The 19,058-nt window shown below is 40.4% G+C and overlaps 1 long non-coding RNA gene across 1 annotated transcript in view; it reads right to left on the reverse strand.

Annotated features, from left to right (window-relative positions):
* The window catches only part of LOC117517782, a 191,925-nt gene extending 182,596 nt beyond the window's left edge, over nt 1–9,329 (reverse strand). The window contains exon 1 of the long non-coding RNA XR_004562829.1: nt 9,205–9,329. This is a non-coding gene — a long non-coding RNA (uncharacterized LOC117517782). The remainder of the gene's footprint in view (nt 1–9,204) is intronic.
* Between the last annotated feature and the right edge of the window lie 9,729 nt (nt 9,330–19,058).

The following is a 19,058-nucleotide window of genomic DNA, read 5'->3' on the forward strand; positions in this document are numbered from 1 at the left end:
TTCACCTGTATAAAGGAGAACTTCTGGAGAAGACTTCATCAGATTCAAATAAACTAACGAACAGCCCTACAGGTGGAACAATTAGTCGATTTTACATCATCGACAACTGCCTGGATGGTCAGTTTACTGTTGAGTCAGTGTGCCTGGTGAAAAAGCAAAAGCTTCACTTCAGTGAGGGAACGTTGCTCTTCTGTTTTATTTCAGCTAAACGTCCTTTGACTGCTTTGTGCAGACTTTCACAACAAAGATGATTAAACTGCTGCAGTGATATTTTAAAGGGGCTTAGCATGGACAGGATCCCAACGGAGGTGCACGTGCATCTTTTGACAGGGTTAGGGTTAGGGTTACCCCTAACAGATGATACCCAGCTTTATCTATCCATGAAGCCAGAGGACACACACCAATTAGCTAAACTGCAGGATTGTCTTACAGACATAAAGACATGGATGACCTCTAATTTCCTGCTTTTAAACTCAGATAAAACTGAAGTTATTGTACTTGGCCCCACAAATCTTAGAAACATGGTGTCTAACCAGATCTTTACTCTGGATGGCATTACCCTGACCTCTAGTAATACTGTGAAAAATCTTGGAGTCATTTTTTGATCAGGATATGTCATTCAAAGCGCATATTAAACAAATATGTAGGACTGCCTTTTTGCATTTACGCAATATCTCTAAAATCAGAAAGGTCTTGTCTCAGAGTGATGCTGAAAAACTAATTCATGCATTTATTTCCTCTAGGCTGGACTATTGTAATTCTTTATTATCAGGTTGTCCTACAAGTTCCCTAAAAAGCCTTCAGTTAATTCAAAATGCTGCAGCTAGAGTACTGACGGGGACTAGCAGGAGAGAGCATATCTCACCCGTGTTGGCCTCTCTTCATTGGCTTCCTGTTAATTCTAGAATAGAATTTAAAATTCTTCTTCTTACTTATAAGGTTTTGAATAATCAGGTCCCTTCTTATCTTAGGGACCTCGTAGTACCATATCACCCTAATAGAGCGCTTCGCTCTCAGACTGCAGGCTTACTTGTAGTTCCTAGGGTTTGTAAGAGTAGAATGGGAGGCAGAGCCTTCAGCTTTCAGGCTCCTCTCCTGTGGAACCAGCTCCCAATTCAGATCAGGGAGACAGATACCCTCTCTACTTTTAAGATTAGGCTTAAAACTTTCCTTTTCGCTAAGGCTTATAGTTAGGGCTGGATCGGGTGACCCTGGACTATCCCTTGGTTATGCTGCTTTAGACGTAGACTGCTGGGGGGTTCCCATGATGCACTGTTTCTTTCTCTTTTTGCTCTGTATGCATCACTCCGCATTTAATCATTAGTGATCGATCTCTGCCCCCCTCCACAGCATGTCTTTTTCCTGGTTCTTTCCCTCAGCCCCAACCAGTCTCAGCAGAAGACTGCCCCTCCCTGAGCCTGGTTCTGCTGGAGGTTTCTTCCTGTTAAGAGGGAGTTTTTCCTTCCCACTGTTGCCAAGTGCTTGCTCACAGGGGGTCGTTTTGACCGTTGGGGTTTTTCATAATTATTGTATGGCCTTGCCTTACAATATAAAGCGCCTTGGGGCAACTGTTTGTTGTGATTTGGTGCTATATAAAAAAAAAGTTGATTGAGTTGATTGATTTTCCAGTTTGGTGACACCGCTCTCCAATAAGTCCACACAAGTCTGTTGTTGATGTCCTCGTTCCTGTTGTAAAGGGAAATGCTGCTTCTGCGATAATCAGCTTGCATGGACTTAGTAGAGAGTGGCACCATTAAACCAGAGAAAACTCAAAGGTAAGTTGCCATTTGTATAAGCAGTCATTTTAAAAGTTGTTTTCTTATTTATTTGTTTGCATTTACTGAAGTAAACATGCACAACTTGGATACCTATGTTGGGATCATCTCCATACAAAATTAATTTAAACTAAGCAAGAGCAATCCCTGATTTCTGACCTCCGCCAAGGACTGACAAGGACTCAAAATAACAGATGCAGTTTGGGCAGCCCTGATAATTTTCATGATTTTTCCTTTATAAATCATTGGTTGTCTGGATCAGAAATTTCAGTTAAATATATCATATAGCAAATGAACACACTGATATTTGAGAAGTGAAATGAAGTTTCTAGTATTTAGAGAAAGTGCGCAATAATTATTTAAACAAAATTGAGCAAGTGCATAAATTTGGGCACCCGTGTCATTTTATTGATTTGAATACATTTAGCACTAAATATTGGAACACAAAATTGGTTTGGTAAGCTCATTGAACATTGATTTCCTTACACAGGTGAATCCAATCATAAGAAAGGGTATAAGGTGGCCATAAGGTGGGTTTAAGGTGGCCATTTGCAAATGTTTCCCATCTCTTCTAATGAGTGGCAACATGGGACCCTCAAAACAACTCTCAAATGACCTGAAAACATCATGGTTTAGGGGAAGGATACAAAAAGCTATCTCAGAGATTTCAGCTGTCAGTTTCCACGGTGAGGAACATAGTGAGGAAATGGAAGACCACAGGCACAGTACTAGTTAAGGCCCAAAGTGGCAGGCCAAGAAAAATCTCAGATAAACTAAAGTGAAGGATGGTGAGAACAGTCATAGTCAACCCACAGACCTGCTCCAAAGACCTACAACATGATCTTGCTGCAGATAGTGTCTCTGTGCATCGTTCACTATACATCACACTTAGCACAAGGAGATGGTGTATGATGCTGTAATGCAGAGGAAGCCTTTTCTGCGTACACACCACAAACAGAGTTGCTTGGGGTATGCTAAAGCACATTTGGACAATCCATCTTAATTCTGGAATAAGGTGCTGTGGACTGATGAAACTAAAATTGAGTCATTTGGACATAACAAGGGGTGGTATGCATGGCAGAAAAAGAACAGCATTCCAAGAAAAACACTTGCTACCTACAGTAAAATTTGGAGGCGGTTCCATCATGCTGTGGGGCTGTGTGGCCAGTGCAGGTCCTGGGAATCTTGTTAAAGTTGAGGGTCACATGGATTCCAGTCAATATCAGCAGATTCTTGAGAACAATGTTCATGAATTAGTGACAAAGTTGAAGTTGCGCCAGGGCTGGATCTTTCAACATGACAACGAACCTAAACACTGCTTAAAATCTACTAAGGCATTCATGCAGAGGAACAAGTACAACATTCTGTTACGGCCATCTCAGTCCCCAGACCTGAATATTATTGAAAATCTGTGGTGTGATTTTAAGTGGCTGTCCATGCTTGGAAACCAACAAACCTGACTGAACTGGAGACATTTTGTAAAGAAGAATGGTCCAAAATACCTTCAACCAGAATCCAGACTCTCATTGGAAGCTATAAGGAAGTGTTTAGAGGCTGTTATTTCTGCAAAAGGAGGATCTACTAAATATTGATGAATTTTTTCTTTTGGGGTGCCCAAATTTATGCACCTGCCTAATTTTGTTTAAAGAATTATTGCACACTTTCTATAAATCCTATAAACTTCATTTCATTTCTCAAATATCACTGTGTTTGTCTGCTATAGGATATATTTAACTGAAATTGCTGATCCAAACAATCAATGATTATAAAGGAAAATCATGAAAATCACTAAGGGTGCCCAAACTTTTACATACAACTGTATACTATATTATCACTCGCTCATCTTCAACTGCTTATCTGGGACTGGGTCGCAGAGTATATTATATTATGTTAAACTATATAAACTTATATAAGTACTAAAATAACTACCTATTAATATTTTAATATATGATCCTCATCTTAGAGTGACAATATAGAACTATATAGAATAATAGAATGCTGAATCTTTCTTCAAGGATTCATTAAAACTGTTTAAACTGTTTAAAAACATTGAGCCATATGTAAGATTCCAAAAAAACAAAACAACAAAAAAACAAGAAATAATAATAATAAAAAAGTTTTAAAGCTAGATCTATAATTTGGTCTGTCTGAAATTATAATCTATTAGGCTTTAGCCTCCACATCTTGAAAGTAGCCATTTCAGGCCATATTATCCATAACTGGAAGAGACATTTATGGTGTGCAACATACTTGCCACAGATTTGTACTAATTATTTCTTTGTAATAAAGTGATACCATAATACATGATTTTGTGTGATCTTGATATTTAAAAAATTCTGCCCAAGACTCAACCATGGTATCTGTGACTAACTACACGATCCTTCCATGATGTTTAATTTCTGTTGGCCCCAAACTGTTTGTGTTAAACAGTTATGATGCTGAGTTAGAACTTTCAAGTTCACAAAAGGTCACAGGTCATATGGCCAATAGAAAGGTGATATATGATTTCATATTAGTGTTAAATAGTAACCATATGTGTATCTTTAACCAATTCCAAAATAGCTATTCTAAATATTCCCTAAGCATCGAGCCAATAGTTTGACCTTGGCCTGTGGCCTTGATTTGAAATAAATATTTGTCTAAATCAGTTCGTACTTGGTTGACATGTTGAAACTAAATAGTGTCTCCCTGAGCTTAGTTTTACATCGTGATGTCGTATCTGTGAAGTAGTTTTGATGTAATCCTTAAAAGTCTAAAAAGGGAAATCCTGATCCAGATGCAGATCACTTCCAAAATTCAGTGGAGTCTTCCATGGCCTAATGTCTGTGCTGAAAATCTGGTGAGAATCCATGAAGTAGTTTTGACCTAATCCTTAAAAGCCTCTATAAAGTGCAATCTTGAGCTAGAATCTGGATCACCTCCAACGTTCAGAGGGGTTTCCCATTGCCTAATGTCTAGCAGGGGTGCAAACTGCATCAAAATCTGTGCAGTAGTTTTGACGTAATCCTGCTAACAGGCAGACAGATAAATAAATAAATGCAGATGATTTGATTATTTATAAGAAGCTTACTCTTGTGTTTACAACAGGTCCAAGGCCATCGGCATTTGCTTTGTATGGACCACCAAGAAGAAGCGGTTTACTTTGAGGTGTTTGGTTTGCCCATTGTGCAGATATTTAGCCCTTCAAAGTGTCAACATTCCATATTGAACCAATTATTATAATTTTGTCCAGAATACAAATTTGAATCCCCTAAATCTAATAAATAAATGAAAAGGGTCCAGATTTAAAAAATACTTGAGTCTCCCTTTAAAAAAAAAAATTAGTAGAGACAGACTGCGTTTAAGGGGTTGTTCGGCAACTTTAAATGGTTTTCAAAGCAGATCCTGGACATTTTTGAATTCCTCCATTTTAAACTGCTTACATTGGAAATCTAAACTGGTTTAGATTTAATTAATCACTCTTTGGGATTTTTGGATTGAAGGAACAAAACTAATCATTTAATTAAAAGCATCTCTTTGAAAGGAAATGTGATGGGTAGTTTGATAGTTTACAGACTAAATGGTGTCACTTAACCATAAAGATATTCTGCCGACTAATTTATGATCAAATCTGGTTTCGTGCAGCTCTGGTGGATCGACTTGTGACAACAGACTCTCCTAAATGTTGAAGCTTTTCTCTGCAAGCATCAGCACGACAAGCCCTGCAGCCTTCAACTCAAAAACGGCGCCACTCTCATTCAGTAAAGCACAGCTCAACACGGCCAACATGAGATAACATCCAAAAACACAACATTCCTACTAAAGCAAGTCATTATGCGGAAATGCAGTCATTAGTCATGTGGCTAATGTGAAGCAGCAAACACTTCAACCAACTTCGTTAAATTCTTATGAACAAAGAAACCATCTGTACACTCAAATCTGTGCAAAAATCTAATCTAACAGTGTAAGCTTTTGGTCAGAGACCTTCGTCAGCCATAAACAGGTAATACGTGAGTCTAGCAGTACAAAGATCTGGGAGAAGGTCACTTGATGAGTCTAAAGGCAGAATGTCTATTTATCAGCAAAACCTGTGCAACGAGGCATCAAGGAAATGTAGTCATCAATATAGTGGACAACAAATTAAACATTAAAGGTGTATCACCACTGGGTTTTTTTAAGATTTAAGTCATAAAAATACATTTCTTTAGCACTACTATAATTTTATTTATTAGCATTTAAGTAGGGATTCATAATATGACATTGCCAATATGATCAAAATTCACACTGTCTGAAAAAAAAGAATCATTATTTTCCCTGAAGACACAAATTTAAAACGAACAGACGACGCTACTTTTGGCAGCGACCCCCTACAGTCTATGACTGCAACGCCATAGATCATGTGGGGGAGCTTCCCCCGACTTGCGTGAGGGATGCTGTGAAGCACATGACGACAGCCAATCAGAGTAGAGAAAGTCACAGTGACGTCAGTTGACTGCTCGTTCGAACAACGTAAAGATGGTGAAACATTAAGAAATTTTAACACCCCATTAGCTGTTGTGGCAATGAACAAGGTCCGCATCCAGGGAAGGGAACCAGGCTGAAATTGAAAAATTTACTCTTGAAACAAACTCCAGCAAACAAGCAAATGAGGACCACCACACCAAGGAAACTCCTCACAGAGGAACCTCAAAGTGAACCATCTGAAAGCCACCAAAGGCAAATGAAAATTAAATGGACCAGGGAAGAGTATATGGAAGCGATGGAGGAATACTTTAAAGCTCTTAAAGAACCCCAAGACCATTAGAATAGAAGAGCTTCAGAAGATGGTCCTCCATGGAATTGCTCACATTCTTAGAGGACCCTATCCATCAAGTAATTCAGCAGACTCATGACTGCCTCAAGTTCAAGAGATGAACTCGACAACAAAGACAACAACAACAAAGAAAACCACAACAACTTATACAGGGCTTCCCCAAGAATCAACGCATTAAACAAACAAACAAACAAAAAATGTTTAATCATAAAAGAATAAATGCCAGTTATAAAAAAGGACACTACAAAGTACAAAAATCACAACATCACATAATACAAAAAAGGTGCAACTTATAGTCCAGAGAATATGATGCTCCTTACCAACTGGGTGAGCCAAGAGGAGCTTTTTTTGCATCCAGTCCTGAGGAACACCACAGCCACACTGTCAACACGACTGTTTTGCTATATTAGATTTTATATGTTCTATTCTTCACCATGGCAGTTGCTTGATGTTTACATAGGACCTAATTCTGTTACAATTTAGCTGTTAGCTGTTACTGTATAACAGCTGAGTGGATCCTTGTCATTTGATTGGTGGGTTATATGTCATGTGACATGGATTATTCATACCATTTGCTGCTGTGTCCATGCAATAAATAAAAAATATTAAATGACAAGGATATATTTTTGCTGTTATATAAAATAATGATTTTTTTTCATTTTTTCAACGCAACATTTTTTCAACGTATTTAACTTGGTGAAAGATGGAATGTACCATTCAACAATATGTTCCATCTTTCACCAAATAAGATATTCGTACCATTGAACTCATAAACATTCATTATTTGTATAGTATTGTATATTACTTTCTTGACTGTCTCTACACCATATTTGTAGTCCACTCCATATGGGACTACAACTTCCTTGATGCCTAGTTGCACAGGTTTTGCTGATAGATACAGGTGTTCTGCATTTAGGCTAACCAAGTGATGTTCTCCCAGATGTTTGTACTGAAGATCTCTGATCAAACATGCATTATTAAATTAGATTTTTGGACACATTTGAGCGTGCAGAAGCGCTCGGCTTTTTTCGATTTATTATTACTTCATTCCAGCACCTCAGCCAAGCTTGATACTGAGTGATCTCTCTCTCTCTCTCTCTCTCTCTCTCTCTCTCTGTGTGTGTGTGTTTGTTCTTCAGTTTACATCCTTCTGAAGAAAGTGCTGTTCTGATGCTCTGTTAGCTTGTGACCCACATGCCCAAAATAGAGAACTAGATTCTTCAGCATAAACTGTCTTATTTATAAAAGAGCAGTGGTGGTGATTGAAATCCACAAAAACGTACCTACCTGTTAAAAATCATCTCGATGTGATGCGCAGGGACCAAACCCAAAGATAAACGCAAACCGGCACAACTCAGCAATTAAAAATAAAAGTTTTACTGGTATCTGTCTTGGGACAGAGACACTTCATTCCTGTGTTTCTAAGATGTTTAATAAAAATAGGGCGGCCCAGATGGTTGTGAGGTCGCAAACCTGAGAAATAACTCACAATTACAAAACAAAATAATAATAAAACCCTCAAAAAGAGCTGATTGTGCAAAGATTCCAAAATTATCCCAGGATTAACGTCGTGGATATCAAAGAGCTTTCTGCAAAGACGTATCGTGTAATTAAATCTTACAAACATTTGTGACACCGTGTAAAAAGTTTTAGTCGTGCAGATATGGTCAACGTGAGCTTCTTTTTCTTTTTCTAGTTTATCTTTCACAGAAACAAACAGTTTAAGTCCAAATCGGTCTGCAAACTTAAATCAATTTAATATTGTTTTATAGGAAAACAGCTGATTGAATAAAGAGAAAATCAGTTTGCAATAACTCCACGTTTTAAAACAGGACCAGTGAGCCGCTCCAACACGTATCTCTCATCATGAAATAAATCAGGTTTAGAAACAAAGTCTTTCACAAACCAGGTGTGACACACACACACATCCTCAGCTGATAAAATTCCAGACTGACTTCGGAACAAGTTTCTCTCCGATTTATCCAAATGAAATTAACACTTATATACAGTTTATGGTGTTTTTTTTTTAAATAAATTACACAACTTCAAAATAACACAAGCTGCATGAGTTGTGATGATGATGTTTGATTTTGACACTCAAAGTCTCCAAAGTCATCTCTGACCACCACCTGAGGAAAAGTGTGAGCTCATCAGCTGAGTAAATGACAACAAACTGAACATATGAACGTGCAGAAACGTGAACGTCCTCTGAGCCGTGCACACGTTTCTCAATAATACTGTCATGTGAAACTTTAAAAAAGAAAAAAGTTTTCAGAGGCATTGTTCTGTGTCTGGGCCAAGTGCCATTTCTCTTTGACCCCTCAGAGTTCCCTTCCCCCCTGGGCCGGCCTCCGACTCCCCACTCGCTCTACCTTCAACCCTCAAAACTTCACGTTCAAAGGCACAACGATCCCCTCATCGTCCCCGCTCATGAACTAATCGCTAAAAATTGCATGTAAACTTGAACCCGCTGACACAAATTCTCTTTTGTTCTGGTCAAAACCAGAAGGAAAAATATGCAACTGATGGCAACTCATGAATCAAGATCAAAGTCACGGCGGCTGATGTGAACGTATATAGATTTCTGCAAGAGTAGAGCTTCCAACAAGTGTTACAACGTAAAAGAGAAGCACTTACCCCAAAGATCCCCACATCCAAGTCAGAGAATGAAAGATTCCTCTCGTCTATCTCCGATCCACTTCCATATTTCTGAGATCCCATATGGCACCCTTGACACACCCCTCCGAGAGGTAGAAAGAGAGTGCGCCATAGGCACAGCGATAGAGAGAGAGAGAGAGAGAGAGAGAGAGAGAGAGAGAGGGAGGGAGGGAGGCATTAGACTGGTTGGTGGAGATGGAATGGATCGTTGCAGCTGTGCACCCCTGTCAGTATCTCCCCAAATCCAGTCCGTCTGCGGCACCGCGGAAAAAGGCAACGGAAACAAAGTGATCCTGTTACACAGCCTAGAGAAAAACAGAGAGAAACAGGGAGGGGGAGAAAGAGAGAGAGAGAGAGAGAGAGAGAGAGAGACAGCCAGAGGGAGGGAGGGAGAGAGAAACCTGAAGAGAACAGCAGGGAAAGAAAACAAATGGGCCGCTTAGGAGGCCGAAGCAGCTGGAGAGAAGCAGGTTCAAGTTTGCAGCGTTTCCTTCGCTTTGTCGAGGAACTCCTCAGCTGGCCGAGTGGGAGGGAACCCAAGGAAAGGAAGTGCATAATACCTTCCACTTTCATTCTACCCCCACCTCGCTCTTTCCATCACTTTTTCGCTGCGTCTCTTCCTTTTTCCTAATAAGCCTGGCTGCACCCCCCCCACCCCGCCACCCCGGGCACTGGAATGCAAAACGTTCAAAGAGGCCCAGTTAGAGAACGCTCGCAGTCGTGGTACCTTGACCCGCAGGTCAGATGCAGTGTGTGTGTGTCTGCATGTGTGAGTGAGTGAGAGGGAAACTGCATGCTTCAATCTGTGGGGCCAGCTCCCCCTCACCCCACATCAGACCCGCAGACTTCACACACATAATACTGCCTTCGTTTCACTGATAGTGCAGCAGATAACAGAATATTTACAGAGGAATCTTTCAAATAGTGAAAGAAGCACCAAATGTGGCATACATTACTCTTTTGTAAAAACCGATTGGCCATTTGATTTTTCAATAAGCAGCCAGGTAGGGGTCAACTGAAGAATTACACAGGGGTCAAAATTAAAAACTGCTCCAATCATATAGAAAACTACACCACATTATTTGTCTGATCGTAAAGATTCCAAAAAGGTATAGTTTGGACTATCTGTGACTGAATGTTCTGGAGTTATGCAATAAAAACAGCGAGAATGAAGACAAAGGTCAGTTTCAGTTTGTACAGGGGACAAAAATTAAAGTTGTGGCAATTTTGGTAAAAAGTGATGCAGAATTATTGGTTGAGCTAATAGGATGAATAAATAGAATAGTTTTGACTGTGTTGAATGTTTGGTCTCCAACGTAAATGTCAAACAAGGTTGACGTCCATTGGATTCTATGACATGTGACATATGTTACGTGATAACTAAGCATGACCTATGGTGCAACTGATTCCTTTTTGAAACTCTCTTAAACAATAATTTGCATTACTTTTTATCAAAATTAGAGCAACTTTAATTTTTGACTCCTGTACAAACTGAAACTGACCTTTGTCACCATTCTTGGTCAATGGCAAATGGACTGCATTTATATAGCATGTTTTCCATCTCTATCAGAAGCTCAAAGCGCTTTACAATAATGCCTCGCATTCACACACACACACACAAACACACACACACACACACACTGATGTCAGGGTGCTGCCATGCAAAGCACTCACTACACATTGAGAGCAATTTGGGATTTAAGGACCTTGCCCAAGGGCCCTGAGTAATTTTTCCAACCAGATGCGAGTTTGAACCAAAGATTCTCTGATTTCAAAGCCACTGCTTAACCACTAGACCATTCTTGCTGTTTTCACCCCATAACTAGATAACGATTTGCTTCACAGTGTAATCTTCACGTGCCTTAACTAAAGCACTCCCTCTGCTGAATCACCTCTAAATTATTTACACATTATTCACTTTGTGTGTTTTTAGGAATCCGCTAGCTTAGCGCAGCTACTAGCTCTTAGCTGGTTTAGCATGGCGGCTTCTCCTGTCTCTCCTGCACTTTTCTGCTCTGGGTGTGAAATGTTTAGTTATTCCTCAGCCTCCTTTAGCAGTAACGGTACTTGTAATAAGTGTAGCTTATTCGTAGCTTTGGAGGACAGGCTGGGCGAATTGGAGACTCGGCTCCGCACCGTGGAAAATTCTACAGCTAGCCAGGCCCCTGTAGTCGGTGCGGACCAAGGTAGCTTAGCCGCCATTAGTTTCCCTCTGGCAGATCCCGAGCAGCCGGGAAAGCAGGCCGACTGGGTGACTGTGAGGAGGAAGCGTAGTTCTAAACAGAAGCCCCGTGTACACCGCCAACTCGTTCACATTTCTAACCGTTTTTCCCCACTCGGCGACACACCCGCCGAGGATCAAACTCTGGTTACTGGCGACTCTGTTTTGAGAAATGTGAAGTTAGCGACACCAGCAACCATAGTCAGTTGTCTTCCGTGGGCCAGAGCAGGCGACACTGAAGGAAATTTGAAACTGCTGGCTAAGGCTAAGCGTAAATTTGGTAAGATTGTAATTCACGTCGGCAGTAATGACACCCGGTTACGCCAATCGGAGGTCACTAAAATTAACATTGAATCGGTGTGTAACTTTGCAAAAACAATGTCGGACTCTGTAGTTTTCTCTGGGCCCCTCCCCAATCGGACCGGGAGTGACATGTTTAGCTGCATGTTCTCCTTGAATTGCTGGCTGTCTGAGTGGTGTCCAAAAAATGAGGTGGGCTTCATAGATAATTGGCAAAGCTTCTGGGGAAAACCTGGTCTTGTTAGAAGAGACGGCATCCATCCCACTTTGGATGGAGCAGCTCTCATTTCTAGAAATCTGGCCAATTTTCTTAAATCCTCCAAACCGTGACTATCCAGGGTTGGGACCAGGAAGCAGAGTTGTAGTCTTACACACCTCTCTGCAGCTTCTCTCCCCCTGCCATCCCCTCATTACCCCATCCCCGTAGAGACGGTGCCTGCTCCCAGACCACCAATAACCAGCAAAAATCTATTTAAGCATAAAAACTCAAAAAGAAAAAATAATATAGCACCTTCAACTGCACCACAGACTAAAACAGTTAAATGTGGTCTATTAAACATTAGGTCTCTCTCTTCTAAGTCCCTGTTAGTAAATGATATAATAATTGATCAACATAACCATCCCAAAGACGTATCGTTATCTTTGGCTGCTTTCAGTGATGCCGGTATTTGGTTAGACTCTTTCTCTCCGATTGTTCTGTCTGAGTTATTTTCATTAGTTACTTCATCCAAACCATCAACATGTCTATTAGACCCCATTCCTACCAGGAAGCTCAAGGAAGCCCTACCATTATTTAATGCTTCGATCTTAAATATGATCAATCTATCTTTATTAGTTGGCTATGTACCACAGGCTTTTAAGGTGGCAGTAATTAAACCATTACTTAAAAAGCCATCACTTGACCCAGCTATCTTAGCTAATTATAGGCCAATCTCCAACCTTCCTTTTCCCTCAAAAATTCTTGAAAGGGTAGTTGTAAAACAGCTAACTGATCATCTGCAGAGGAATGGTCTATTTGAAGAGTTTCAGTCAGGTTTTAGAATTCATCATAGTACAGAAACAGCATTAGTGAAGGTTACATATGATCTTCTTATGGCCTCAGACAGTGGACTCATCTCTGTGCTTGTTCTGTTAGACTTCAGTGCTGCTTTTGATACTGTTGACCATAAAATTTTATTACAGAGATTAGAGCATGCCATAGTTATTAAAGGCACTGCGCTGCGGTGGTTTGAATCATATTTATCTAATAGATTACAATTTGTTCATGTAAATGGGGAATCTTCTTCACAGACTAAGGTTAATTATGGAGTTCCACAAGGTTCTGTGCTAGGACCAATTTTATTCACTTTATACATGCTTCCCTTAGGCAGTATTATTAGACGGCATTGCTTAAATTTTCATTGTTACGCAGATGATACCCAGCTTTATCTATCCATGAAGCCAGACGACACACACCAATTAGCTAAACTGCAGGATTGTCTTACAGACATAAAGACATGGATGACCTCTAATTTCCTGCTTTTAAACTCAGATAAAACTGAAGTTATTGTACTTGGCCCCACAAATCTTAGAAACATGGTGTCTAACCAGATCCTTACTCTGGATGGCATTACCCTGACCTCTAGTAATACTGTGAGAAATCTTGGAGTCATTTTTGATCAGGATATGTCATTCAAAGCGCATATTAAACAAATATGTAGGACTACTTTTTTGCATTTACGCAATATCTCTAAAATTAGAAAGGTCTTGTCTCAGAGTGATGATGAAAAACTAATTCATGCATTTATTTCCTCTAGGCTGGACTATTGTAATTCATTATTATCAGGTTGTCCTAAAAGTTCCCTGAAAAGCCTTCAGTTAATTCAAAATGCTGCAGCTACAGTACTAACGGGGACTAGAAGGAGAGAGCATATCTCACCCATATTGGCCTCTCTTCATTGGCTTCCTTTTAATTCTAGAATAGAATTTAAAATTCTTCTTCTTACTTATAAGGTTTTGAATAATCAGGTCCCATCTTATCTTAGGGACCTCGTAGTACCATATCACCCCAATAGAGCGCTTCGCTCTCAGACTGCAGGCTTACTTGTAGTTCCTAGGGTTTGTAAGAGTAGAATGGGAGGCAGAGCCTTCAGCTTTCAGGCTCCTCTCCTGTGGAACCAGCTCCCAATTCGGATCAGGGAGACAGGACACCCTCTCTACTTTTAAGATTAGGCTTAAAACTTTCCTTTTTGCTAAAGCTTATAGTTAGGGCTGGATCAGGTGACCCTGAACCATCCCTTAGTTATGCTGCTATAGACTTAGACTGCTGGGGGGTTCCCATGATGCACTGTTTCTTTCTCTTTTTGCTCTGTATGCACCACTCTGCATTTAATCATTAGTGATTGATCTCTGCTCCCCTCCACAGCATGTCTTTTTCTTGGTTCTCTCCCTCAGCCCCAACCAGTCCCAGCAGAAGACTGCCCCTCCCCTGAGCCTGGTTCTGCTGGAGGTTTCTTCCTGTTAAAAGGGAGTTTTTCCTTCCCACTGTCACCAAGTGCTTGCTCACAGGGGGTCGTTTTGACCGTTGGGGTTTTTACGTAATTATTGTATGGCCTTGCCTTACAATATAAAGCGCCTTGGGGCAACTGTTTGTTGTGATTTGGCGCTATATAAATAAAATTGATGATGATGATGATAACTCCATAACATTCAGTCACAGATAGTCCAAACTATACTTTCTTGGAATCTTTCTGATCAGACAAATAATGTGGTGTAGTTTTCAAAATGATTGGAGCATCTTTAATTTTGACCCTTGTGTAATTCTTCAATTGACCCCTACCTGGCTGCCTATTGAAAATTCAAGTTTTCAAAAGAGTAATGTCTAAAAGGAGTATGTGTGCCAGTTTTGGTGCTTGTTTCCAGAAATGAACGATGCCAAGCTCAGATTTGATGCACAGCAGTGGGCTCAAGCTCAAATTAGTCAAGGGCCACTGGCCAGGTTCAGCCTTCCCAGCGGTGGGAGGGCAATTTAACAAATAACAAAAACTGAGGTGGGAACTTGAAGTACCTCTGCCAGTCCTGGACTACATGTTGCTGCATGTTTCTAAAATTATTTTGTACACCTTCATGAAGATCGTAGTAAATTAAATAGATATGAGCTTGTACGAGGCCAAGTATCCCATCAATGTGTAACAGCAGAAATACCACTTTGTTCTAGCTGTGTTTCATGTTCTAGGTGTATATTTCATATATATATATATATATATATATATATATATATATATATATATATATATATATACACGAGGGCTGTCAATAAAGTATAGGTCCTTTTTATTTTTTTCAAAAACTATATGGATTTCATTCATATGTTTTTATGTCAGACATGCTTGAACCCTCGTGCGCATGCGTGAGTTTTTCCACGCCTGTCGGTGACGTCATACGCCTGTGAGCACTCCTTGTGGGAGGAGTCGTCCAGCCCCTCGTCGGAATTCCTTTGTCTGAGAAGTTGCTGAGAGACTGGCGCGTTGTTTGATCAAAATTTTTTCTAAACCTGTGAGACACATCGAAGTGGACACGGTTCGAAAAATTAAGCTGGTTTTCAGTGAAAATTTTAACGGCTGATGAGAGATTTTGAGGTGACACTGTCGCTTTAAGGACTTCCCACGGTGCGAGACGTCCATCAGCGCTCTCAGCTGCCGTCGTCAGCCTGTTCAAGCTGAAAACCTCCACATTTCAGGCTCTATTGATCCAGGACGTCGTGAGAGAACAGAGAAGTTTCAGAAGAAGTCGGTTTCAGCATTTTATCTGGATATTCCACTGTTAAAGGAGATTTTTTTAATGAAAGACGTGCGGACGGGTCCGCGCGTCGGGACGCAGCCGACGCGGTGCGGCGGCACAGGAAAAACACCTCCGTGTTGATAACCATTTGTAAAATCCAGGCGGCTTTTGATGCCTTTCAGTGGAGTGAGTATATGAGAAATTGTTTAACAGCAGGACATGTTCCAACTTGTCCTTAAGGCTTCCAACAGAGGTGTTTTTCCTGTGGCGGAGCGTCGCGGCGGCTGCGAGCCGACGCGCGGACCCGTCCGCACGTCTTTCATTAAAAAAATCTCCTTTAACAGTGGAATATCCGGATAAAATGCTGAAACCGACTTCTTCTGAAACTTGTTCTCTCACGACGTCCTGGATCAATAGAGCCTGAAATGTGGAGGTTTTCAGCTTGAAACAGGCTGACGACGGCGGCTGAGAGCGCTGTGCGACGTCTCGCACCGTGGGAAGTCCTTAAAGCGACAGTATCACCTCAAAATCTCTCATCAGCTGTTAAAATTTTCACCGAAAACCAGCTTAATTTTTCGAACCGTGTCCACTTCGATGTGTCTCACAGGTTTAGAAAAAATTTTGATCAAACAAAGCGCCAGTCTCTCAGCAACTTCTCAGACAAAGGAATTCCGACGAGGGGCTGGACGACTCCTCCCACAAGGAGTGCTCACAGGCGAATGACGTCACCGACAGGCATGGAAAAACTCACGCATGCGCACGAGGGTTCAAGCATGTCTGACGTAAAACATATGAATGAAATCCATATAGTTTTTGAAAAAAAATAAAAAGGACCTATACTTTATTGACAGACCTCGTATATATATATTAAAGATTTTGATGTAAGTTTGACTTAACAGTAAAACAAATTGAAGGGAGGGACACTTACTTTATTAACAGCATTAATTAAGGACAGCTTAAAGGTTAATGTGAGTGTGTAACAAGAAGCCCTCTTAAAAAAAAAAGACTGTCAGTTAAAGAAAAAAACCTTTTCAACAATTTTTTGGACGTACACTTCTGCAGTTGGTGATGTTGTTTAATGGCTTTATAGAAATATAGCAAAAAGATCTGTTTCCAGACATTATAACAAACTTTAAAATGTTTATTACTAAATGTCCCCATTAATTCATTCCTAATGTCATCTAAAAGTATCAGGATTCATCCAGACAGTTTTCAGTGATTTATAATGTCTTGACAAAGGCTGATATGTCATCAGAGCTTTCCAGTGTCCAGATCCATGTTCTGTTAATAGAAACAATAAAACTATAGAATATAAAAGCTGTAAAAGTCATGAAGTCACTCAAACTATGACAAACGCACAAAATAATCTCAATAATGTGCAAATGAATAACATTATTTAATCATCTTTGCTGTTAAAGAAAATGGAATCTCAGAAGAGAAGTGTGCATTAAATGAGGCAAACACAGGAAAATTGAAAACCTTTACACAATTTTCACAAATTTTTGCATTTTTCAGTATAATTTTTTTTTTAATAAAAGCTAATAAAAGCTATATCTACTTTTAATGTCTATAAATATATGCTTTTGTTCTGATCTGAGTATCAGTGTGGACACAGAGTGTAGTCAGGTAATTCTGAGTAATTTATAGGTTGAGGTCGAGAGTGTTGGTGTGTGATTTGGAGTTAATATGGCTGAAGGGCCTATTGCACCTTGGAGGACGTCTGCACTCTTCTGAGTGCCCCTCTAGTGTCATTCATTAAATGCTCTCTTTTGTGGTCTTCCAATTAAACGATTGCATGATCGTTCCAAATGGAGCAGTGCGGTTACTCGCGGAGAACAAAGGCCAAGCACACATTAGCTCTGTTGTGAAGGCGCCCCACTGGCTCCCCTTCCATTTTAGAATTAATTTAAAGAGTTTGCTTTTAATCTCTTAATGGATTAGCACCTGAGTACCCTCTCTGATTTGCCACGAAGGCCTCTCCGGTCTCCTCACGCCTTCAGTGTTATAGGCTCTTGTCTGTCTTTGGACCAGTCTCCCTGAGGAATCTAGGGCATCGCATTCAAACCGAAACTTAAGACGTGAATTTTTAGGCTCGCTTTTGTGCTGTGAAGAAACTGGTTTTACCATCGTCTCTGAATGCACCTCAGGTTTATGATCAGTGGTGGTTCTACACTGAATTACTCCCTGGGTGAGACCCCCTCCGAGTGCTCCTGCCTCAGATTTTATGCTTGGCACTTTGTCACAAAATAGAGTTGTCGCAAATGGCAAACTACTTTCAAACTACCTACAGATATAAAAATTCTGTTGGCTAATTAAAGGCCCCAACGTTAAGGGCCCCTTCACACATAAGCCAACTAGCGCACAAAGGAGGAATTGCATACCATTTGTGAAAAATCTGAGCTGCCTCTAAAGCCTCGTACGAAAACTTCCTCGTCATCTACATCATCTAATTTCTCCTTTTTTTTTGTAAATACATTTATCTCCTTGATTTTAGGCATTTTATGCTCTTGTTATAAGAAAGCAATGGTACAGTGGCAGCGCCAGGAAATTTTTGTTGGGGGGGGCTGAGGGGGAGCTGGGGTAAAAATTGGAGGGGCTCCACAAAATGTCGTCGAAATGAACAATATATAGTAAATTGCTTCATAAATACCAAGGTATATGTTTTAGTCACCCGTGCTCCTCTAAAATGTGGTATCAATGTACACACACATCACTTAGAATCATTGCAAGTTCAGTAAACTTGCACATAGGTATACAAACTGAATTAATTAAAATGGTGCTCAAGACAATGCATGGAATCAACCTTACACAAATCGTCTATATCAAAGATTTATTGCCAATTCACATTATTGGCAGAATTATTGGGGGGCCTGGGGGGGGCTTGGCTCATTATTGGGGGGGCTTAAGCCCAAGCACCCCCTTGGCGCTGCCACTGCAATGGTAGCACAGTGGTAAAGTTTCCGTCTGTTAATCAGAGCTTTTGTAAATTGCAGGTTCAAATCCCATAAGTGTCATGTGTTTTTTTATTTAACTGGGGTTATTTAACCACAGGGTTCTGTATTGGGTCCCCTTTTATGTATTATTTATATCAACCCAGTGATTTTCACTAATTATACACCAAAATCTCATCTATCAGTGTCTGGCGATTGCAGTAATTATTTATATACCTGGCTGGACATTGATGTCATTTCATGACTGCACGTCTGTTACTATGGGTCATATACAGAGGTACAGAGGGATCCGCTCAGTAAGAGGGATTAAATATTGGACATTTTGGCGTTTTTTTTATGGTGTATAGTTTTTATTTTTGTTTCTCCACAGCAGCAGTACAATGTGGTTCCACACGTTCCAGCTGGTTTTTATTTTTGTTTTCTGCACATCAGCGGCTCGATGTGGTTCCACACGCTCCAGCTGCTCGCACTGTGTTCCCGCTGTGACAAAAAATCGCAGCAGGATCATTGACACTTGCCCAACCGCGTGTCCCTCTCGACGTCGGCTCGAGTCATTCATGCTGTTTTGCCCTCATTCCTAGTTATTTGTGCTATGTATGAAG

Source organism: Thalassophryne amazonica, chromosome 9 (assembly GCF_902500255.1).
Source record: "Thalassophryne amazonica chromosome 9, fThaAma1.1, whole genome shotgun sequence".
Classification (NCBI taxonomy): Eukaryota; Metazoa; Chordata; class Actinopteri; order Batrachoidiformes; family Batrachoididae; genus Thalassophryne; species Thalassophryne amazonica.